We start from the raw sequence: 9,836 nt of genomic DNA on the forward strand, positions 1-9,836 counted from the left end.
ACACAGTAGTATGGGATGCATTACTACAGAACACAATAGTACAAGATACAGTACTGTGGGACAAGTAGTACATAGCACAGTACTACAGGACACAGTTGTATGGAACACAGTGCAATACTATGGGATGTAGTACTACAACATATGTAGTACCTGACACTACTATGGGAAACAGTACTACAGGACACATTACCAGTGGACACAGTAGTTCAGGTAAGTGATCTACAGTAAGGGGCACAGGAGTTTGCTTAAGTCATGCCTTGCATCTTCGGTGATACATACCCAGTACAGTATGAAAGTGTTTCATTGGTATATATGATGCAAGCACGTATTCATTAAAGAGTGTTACTGGACATTTGGGTTTTATTAAAGAGGGATAGAGGAGAGTTGGATCTTAATGAAGAGGGATAGAGGAGAGTTTGGTTTTAGTAAAGGGATGTGGAAGAGCTGAGTTCAGAAGAGAGTCACACAGCATTGGCAGACTCAGTTAAGTCATGCCATCTTTAAGTGTTGTAGCTTCATGTGATTCGAGTGTGCTTTGGTAAAGAATGGCCGGTCATGCCGTGTTTCATTAATGGAGTTACAGACAATTTGAGTTATGTTTCAGTAAAGAGTTATTTAGTTTCAGATTATTTTTGGGTGTGCCTCAGTAAAGACTGGTCAGTCATGCCTTGCTTCAGTGCTGAAGTTACAACTTAAATGCATTTCAGTAAAGAGTGATAAGTTTCAAAGTGTGCTTCAGTAAAGAATGATTGATCATGCCTAACAGCAGTGGTACAGTTACAGACAATTGAAGTTTGATTCAGTAAAGAGTGGTGCACTTACTGATGATATAAAATTTGTTCAGTAAAGAATGTTCAGTCATGCCATACTCCAGTGATTATCTTACAGACGAAGTACTGTTAAGTAAAGGATGATACAGAAACAACCAGTATACAGTGATACTGCTACGAGTGTGCATTAATAAAGAATGGTTCAGTGATTTATACAGACAATTGAAGTGCATTTAAGTAAAAGATGATACGGAAACAGCTATTGTACAATGATAGAGTTATAGACAGTTTGGGTGGGCTTCAGTAACGAATGGTCTGTCATGCTTTGCTTCAATGAGTGATACAGGACTGCAGCTGTATTTCAGGAGTGTGACATTGTTACATCCAATATAAGTGATAGTATTACAGAAGATGCAAGTGTACTTAAGGAAAAAGTGATAAAATCAAAGCCAGTTTGAGTGATCAGGTTATAGACGATGTAAGATTGGTTCAGTAAAGAGTGGCATTGCAGCTGATTTGAATGTCTTTCAGTAAAGATAATGTGGCAAGTTTTGTTCAGTAAAAGGTGGCATTGTTACAGCTGATTTGAGTATATTTCAGTAAAGATAATGTCCTGACCAAGGATCACCTCACTCTTCAGGGGGAAAGGAGGCCTGAATTATGATGATAGTGACAGTTTATTTCTGCCATAGCACTGAACCTTGTTGAGGTTGAGTCACCTTAGTAGAAGTAGTAATAGAAAGGAGACATGGGAATTTATTTGAAAATGCCTTGCTTCAGTGATGCTGTTTCAGACGATGCATCAATGATACACACGATATGAGTGTGCTTCGTTAAAGGGATACAGAAATAGATAATGAGTTTTGTTGGGTAAAGACTTGGTATTCGTAAAGAGCTGAGTCAAGTATTCTTAAGTAAAGAGACAAATAGCTTTATTCTTTTCAATAACGTAGCTGAAAATTGACATCCTCCTGAATACTGAGCTGTTGTAAAAGATTAATGCACGAATATAATGCTTGTCATGAAGAAGTGCTGAGGAAAATGGTATAGACTTGTAGTGTTGTCTTAGTTTACCATCGAGGTAAGGGAAATAGCTGCAAAAGGATGAAAATTTGGGCCATGTTAAGGTGGAAAGTGTGTTTTAGTTTAGTTCAGTAAAGACTGATACAGCAAATGCATATATGAATTTGCTACAGTCACATCATCCTGTGTGTGCTTCATGAAAGAGTAAAGTTACAGGTGAATTGAGCATGCTGAAGTGATTGACAGAGAGAAATATTAAAGCAATATGAAGTGTTGGTAGGGCTGCCCAATACAAAGCAGTGTAATATGTTGGAAAAATGGTTGGATTTTGTTGGAAGAATAAGATTAATTTGCCCCTCTAGTAGAGTGACGTAATTTGCATTTCGTTGTTGTCATCCCCCGACAGTTTTATTTAAAGCTTAGGAGAGACTTTTTGATGAGGAGGGGTTAGATTAGCATCAGAGGTGTTTCCCAAATTTGGATTTTGCTACAGCTGCATAAGAAGTTTATATATTAAATTCATCACCATCATGATCATCAGGACCTCATTTCCCACCCTAGGGTGGGGTGAGGAGTAGCAGTGTCCTGAGAGCCAAAGTTTGCCCAGATCAATGGGCCACATATCCATTCACTCATCATTTGAGCCCATAGAATCCTGGCTCCTTCTGATAGGCCAAAATTTTTCACCACATACTGTAGCTGCACATTCACCTATGTGATAGAGTCAGTCCGAATGCTGTCACGTTAAAAGGGGTGCCAAATCCCTGGTCATGTACTTATCTGCACAAAATTTATCCAGCCAGCTCGATCACTTGTCAGTTCATTAGCCTCACCAACTTCCATGCCTCCCTTCCTCACACAGTCATCCACCATATCTCTCCACCTTCTTCTTTGCCTGCCTCACCTCCTCCCTTCTTCAAATTTGCTCAGCTATACCTTTTTCACCACTCTATTGTCATCCATTCTTTCCACATGACCGTACCATCTCGGTACACACGTCGATTCTGGTGTCCACAGAGTTTCTCACTCCACATCTCTCACAAATCACAGTATTCCGTATCCTATCCACACTTTGTAATCCACGTACATTCCTCAGCAGTCCCATCTCCATTGCTGTTACTCTTGACTTTTCATTTTCATGCCACACCATAGTCTCACACCTGTATCTTAAAGTTGGCACTAACTCTCCTTCATGTAAGCCTCATGCAGCTGGAACACTCCAGCCTCTGTTTCTTATCAAGACCTTCATAGCACCAGCTACTTCCCTTCCTTGTGTCACTCCCTTTCCACTTCTTTTACACATTTTCCTCTCTCTTCTATCACTGTACCCAGGTATATGAACACTCACCAATTCCAGTCTCTCCATTCACTGTAACATAAGCCACCCTCTTTCTCAATAACCATCACTTTACACTTTTCTACATTTACTCTCAAGGCATGACTTTCACAGACATCTGCTTAAGTCCACACTTGTCTACCAAGTTCTTATCTGGTATTTGCAAGTAGTACTGCATCATTAGCATACATCAGATTTGAGATATTCCACCCATCACCATTCATTACCAATGCCATCCCTCTCCCCATTACTCATGTTTTTAATTCTTTCATCACCCCATCCATATATTATATTGAATAACCATGAGGACATCACACAACCATGTTGCATGTCCCCATTGATTGTGAACCATTCACTTAGATGTCCATTTACCCTTATACTTGCCTCACTACCATCATAAAAACTCTTAACGGCGCTCAGCAGCTTACCATTTACACCGTACATGCACAAAACCTTCCACAATCCTTGTCTGTCTATTTTGTTGTATGCTTTTTCCAGATCCATAAATGACATAAACACATTATAGTCCATCTTACAAGCCCTTTCCAGTATCTGTCTCACTGTAAATATTTGATCCATACCTCCTCTGCTACTCCTAAAGCCTCCCTGTTCGCCACTCACTAGGTCTTCTGATATCTCTCTTACTTTCTCTGTAATAACAGTTCTTCCATATACCTTTCCTACAATACTCAATAGACTTATGCCATGATAATTCATGCACTCACTCCACCCACCTTCATTTTTGTACAGGAGTACAGTCACAGCCTTTTTCTGCTCAACTGGTACAGTTTCTATCTATCTATTGCCAGATGCCATAATCCCATAAGGGGTGGCCATTTGACTTCTGAGTTATTTGTTTTAAGGGGAGGGACACTAACCCTCCATCAGCCCACTTGTTGACACGTAGGAAGCACGTATAGTTTGGTGATATGGTTACCACCCAGCGTTGTAAATGGTTTCTTGGCTTACAAGAAACTATTTGGGTTGTCACTCAATGTAAAGCCACCTGTAAAGGAAAGAAAAGCATTAAGAAGTGACAGGAAAGATGGGAGAAACAGGAAGAGAGGAGGGCAGGCACAGAAAAAGAATGATAAAGGCTAAGGAAGAAGTAGGTAGCACTACATCAAGTGAGTACAGTTTCACTTATACATATATCGCCAACAAGGACTTCATTCCACTCTCACCACCACACTTCATCTCTGCATACATCTCATCAACACCAGCTGCTTTCCCATTTTTCAGCTGTTTCACAGCGTTCTTCACTTCTGCGAGTGTCACGTTTCCTGGCACAGCATTCCATCTCTGCACACCCCCAAAACCAATCATGTTTATAGCCACTCTGCTCTATCCATTCCCTTTCATTGACTTTCAAAATTTTCTTTCCATCTCGTCCTTACTTCATCCCCATGGGTTAATAATGTGCCATTTACATCCTTCACACTTTCACCTTTATTTCCGCAGTCACTTTACATTTCCGCACCTCTTTCCAGAATAACTTCCTATATTCAGAGTAATTTGTATTCATTTTTCTCGTAGATCATCATTTACCTCCTTTTTCTTCTTCACTAGTCACTTCATGTGCTTTTTGCTCTCAATATATTCACTTCTTATTTCAGTTGAACTCCTGTCCTGTATCCACTCCATCCACTTCTTCCTCTTTTCCTCCTCTGGTCTCTTAACCTCTTCATTCCCCCATGCCATACCTTCTTCTTGTTACTCTTGCCACGCCACTCACCGCTTTAACATTCCTAACTAAGCAGTCCCTATATGCATTCCACAAGTTGTCCAGATCCATTTCATTCCAGTTCACTGATTCCAACTCCTCCCCTACTTTGGCCTTGTATTCATCTGCCATTTCTTTAATCCTCAGCTTCTAGGCTTTCAGTCTTTCTTCCTGACTGCCCCTCTCTCTCTCTTGGTCCACCTCACTCCTCTCAACTTGATCTTGCATACCACAATCATATGATCTGACAAGCCTTCAGATCGTCCTCTCACTGCCTTCGTATCAGCAACACTTCCTAGCATCAATTTCTCTAAAAGTACATAATCAATCAGGCTCCTTTCAACACGATCTCCATTCCTTCTGTACCATGTATATTTATGTGCATCTTTGTGTTTGAAGAATTACAAATGACAACCTCCCATCCTGACACATGTCCTTCAGTAGCTTTCCATTATAATTCTCTCCTGGTTCTCCATTACTACCCATTAATAATGTCAAAATTTTTGTATAGTTGTCGTACGAAGTCTGTCCAAAAAGAAAAACTTCTCTAAAAACAACTTTATTGTTGTACTTACAACTTAATCAGACTTGTCTCCTTCAAAATACACCTCTTCACTGTTCGTACAATGTTCCTGATGTTTTTTCCAGTTCTGGAATGCATACTGGAAAATGTTTTAAAGGATAGTGCACAGTTCTCGTAACATACTTTCTTCTTTTGTCATCAGAAATTGGTGACGATTCAGGGTGGATTTCAAGGGGGGGGGGGGAGAAAGTCTATGAGGGCCAAATGTGGAGAGTTGGGCGACTTTGGGACGATAGTCATCTTGTGCTTCGCCAAAAAGTCGCGGATAATGAGCAGCGTGTGAGCAGGTGCATTGTCATGGTGCAGCATCAGGTTTTATTTGTCAACACCTCAGGCCTCTTGCTTCACACTGGCTCCCTGAAATGCTGCAGGATGTCTAAGTGGAACTCTTTATTGACTGTCTGGCCACATTGAACAAACTCATGATTGAATGATGCCCTTCCAATAAAAAAAAGACGATCAACATCACCTTCACCTTTGAGCGACTCTGATATGTGTGTTGTTATTAATGGTGACTATGTTCCAACCCACTGCGACAGCTGCCTTTTTGATTCATCATAACCTTACCCTCGTGTTTGATCACCTGTTATGACATTTTTCAGAAAGTTTTCATCAGCAATCGAATTATCAAACAGCTCCTGACTGACTGTCACATGGTTTTCTTTTTGCGTCCCTGTCAGCAGACACAGCACAAATTTTACGACAGCACAGTGCATCTGCGATTTTTCTGTTAAAATCGTGTGGCATGAATTTTCACAGATGTCTACTTCCTCAGAAACTTCATGGACAGTCAAGTGCTAATTTTCATGGATCACAGCATGCACATTCTCATTGTGATCATCGTTTGTTTGGAAGGCCATCCAGATTAATGCCGGCATGCCACAAGGATCAGTTGTGGCTCCGACTCTATTCCTGATTCATAATAATGATCTCTTATCTGTCACCCGTAATCCCATCCATTCATATGTAGATGACTCAAAATTTCACAGTTCATTCACTCTTAAACACCCATTCACAAACTTTAATATCTCAAACTCACAACTCAGTACAGCAATCACCATTAATCAAGACTTAACTAAGATCACTTATTGGGGACAAAATAACATTGTTTCAATTAATGCTAGGAAAACCAAATATATACAATTTAGACTTGTGGTAGGTGGGGGCGCACACCATCCACTCATTCGATGTCATGCTGCTTTGGGTGTCTGCCCTTTCCTCTCTTCCTTCCTTCCTGTTATGTCTTTCCTTCATTCGTTCCTCATCTGTCTGCCTACGGGTGACTTTACACCTCCTCTTCTGTCTTTCTTTCCTTCATCCTTCCTTTTCCTTCTGCCTGTTGGTGACTCCACACTGAGTGACAAGCCAAATGGTTTCCTGTACACGAGGAAACCATTTCCTATGATGGGTGGTAACCATATAGCCAAATTACGGTGCCTGGTAGTTTAGTGGGTAATTAAGGTGCTCCAATAGGACTGAGCCGGTGAAGGTTTATATCATAGGGGTGGTTGGGGTTTATTACTCACGTAATGACACTCAGGGATGAGTGAGGCTGGTCCCTCTCATCTTTAACGCCAGGACGAACTTGCCTGGCCCAAGGCTCCTATGCTTCTCATGGGACAACATAGGATTGGATGATAGATGAATGGATACCAACAGACAAATTGCCTGATTCCTATATTACCTTCAGTGCTACAAATATTCCATTCTCATAAAGTATTAAAATTCTCGGTTTTTCACCTAACAATGCCTTCAGCTGGACTGCTTCAAAGAAACTTGGATTATTTTATAGAGACTGTAAATACTGATGAGCAGTTAGCTATAATTTCCAAGAGTCATATGCGCACTCAGCTGCAGTGACGTTCACCCTTGTGGAGTGGATGTGGAGAGGTCGAACTAAAACAACTACGGTATACAATATTCAGACCAAAGCTGTTAGAATTATTAATAACTATTTTTTTTTTTTTCCATCAATCCTACATTTTCCCATGAGGAGCATAGGAGCCTGGGGCTAGGCAGTTCCGACATTTAAGATGAGAGTGACCAGCCTCACTCATCCCTGAGTGGCATTACATGAACAATCAACCCCAGTCACCCATTGGATATAAACCTTCACCGGCTCAATCCGATTGGAGCACAATAATTACCCACTAAACCACTAGGTGCCAAAATTTGGTTATATGGTTACCACCCAGCATAGTAAATGGTTTCCTGGTATACAGGAAACCATTTGGCTTGTCACTCAGTGTAGAGTCACCCACAGGCAGAAGGAAGAGGAAAGAATGAAGGAAAGAAAGACAGAAGAGGGAGTGTAAAGTCATCCATAGGCAGAAGGACAAGGATAGAATGAAGTAAAGAGAGACAGAAGAGGATGGAAGGAAAGAAGGATGAAGGAGAGGAAAGGGCAGACACCCGAGAGCAGCACTACATCAAGTGAGTGGATGGTGAGCGCCCCCACCTACCACTATTAATAACTCTACTGTTACAAATGAACTGCCTCCTCTACAAGTAAGAAAGAATGTTGCCTTCCTTGCATTATTTTGCAGATACTAATATGCCAAATGCTTAAACAAAGCTGCATCCATTGTACCACGTGCCCCTGCGCTACACAGGATTCTGGTAGAGCTCATGACTGGACTGTCACACTGCTATATTGTAGAATTTCTGCCTATGAGAATTCTTTTATTCCCCGAACTACGTATCTTTGGAACTCGCTTCCTCATAGTGGTTTTCCCCCAACTTCAACCTACAGCTGTTCAAGTCAAACTGTTACAGATTTTTTTATAAAGGGAGGACACCTATAATATGGTGTATGGGTAATTTTTTTTTTAAGTTGTTTTTCCTTCCTCTGTTCTGTTATTTAAAAAAAAATGCTATGCATTTGATATGAAACTCCCTGAATTGTATATTTCTCCATATAATATCCCATAACACCACTCTTCTTGCTATTGAGCTGGACTGGGATTCTCAAAGATACAATTTATCTTGTAACCACAATTTCTTTTAATGGGAAAAGAGTACAGTTAATTCACCTCGCGTGTCCCTTGTACCTAGCTCGACAAGTACTTGACTAGTTAGAAGGATGGGGGCGCGGTAGGACAGTGGTAGCGCGCTGGACTTGTGATCGGGGGATTGCAAGTTCGAGCTTCGCCCGGGCTGCCGTGCCGGAAGGGGTAGCTCCCTCCTGTAACCCTAGCGGGGCTATATAGTCCAATACAGGGCTTAGCTCGGGGGAACTCCAACTCTCCCATTTTTTTAGCTAGAAGGAATTACGAGAATATTCTACTTATAGTTGTTTCATCTTTGCTTGGCCTAGATTTTTTATATCATCTGCAGTTTATTTCCAATAGCTTAGTGGCAGAAAGAGAGTGTTGTGGCTGTACATCCTTTCTCTAGGACTTCTTCATGAGTAGTACCATATTCTAATGCTATCTCTTGTTACAGCTTAGCAGTTAAGATGGAAAAATGGCAGTCTTAGGCCAAGTTAAAGTGAAAATAGTAAAGGAGGATTTCCTGACGAGATTTCGTCTGCTAACTGTAATCGTCTGGAGGTAGCAAGAATATAATGAAAAGTAAGTTGCTGGATAAAAGGGGATAAGAGTATACAAGAAACACTCAGCCTCCACTCTACACCCTTAATGGAGGATGGTGGACTGCAGGAGGAGGGCTGCTTCAGCGAGGATGGTGGACTGCAGGAGGAGGGCTGCTTCAGCCTGCAGTCCACTGATTTCATAGTAGTGCATCACTTAGGAATTACAAGAGGTCTCATTTAAAGTATTTTAGCATGCAATATGTGGGTGGAGAGTGAGGACTGAGTTAGATAGAGGGTAACCTGCTGACAGAGGACAGAATGAGATGGAGCAATACTGGATTGGATGGTGCAATGAATGGATGAATGGAAAACACAGTTGGATGTAAAATAATCGAAGTCACTTAAAACAGCAGTAATTTACGGTATTTCCATCCATCTATCCATCATCCAATCCTACGTTGCCCCATGAGAAGCGTACGAGCCCGGGGCTAGGCAAGTTGATCCTGACATTTATGATGAGTATTTCCATATTCTTAATGTAATTTAATATCCTGGATTGGTGGTATGGTGGGTTAAGACATTCCAACTAGATGGAGCTGTGTGGGTTATCATCCGAGGGGTGGTTGGGTTTTATTGCTCATTTAAGGCCATTCAAGGGTTTGTGAGGCTGGTCACCCTTGCCCTAAAGGTCAGAACTGAGTAGCTAGCCCTGGGCCCCTGTGCTCCTGGTGAGAGAAAAAATTGATGAACAGTATAGACAATGCCCTTGCAAAAGGTCATCTGGTTTTACAATCAATTGATCACATCAGTTGATGTCATGCTTCGTCTTAAGAAATCCCCAATTCACGGTTGGCCTAGGTACAGATGAT

This window comes from Coenobita brevimanus, chromosome 49 (assembly GCF_032717465.1).
Source record: "Coenobita brevimanus isolate Jiangsu-jjx chromosome 49, ASM3271746v2, whole genome shotgun sequence".
Taxonomy (NCBI): Eukaryota; Metazoa; Arthropoda; class Malacostraca; order Decapoda; family Coenobitidae; genus Coenobita; species Coenobita brevimanus.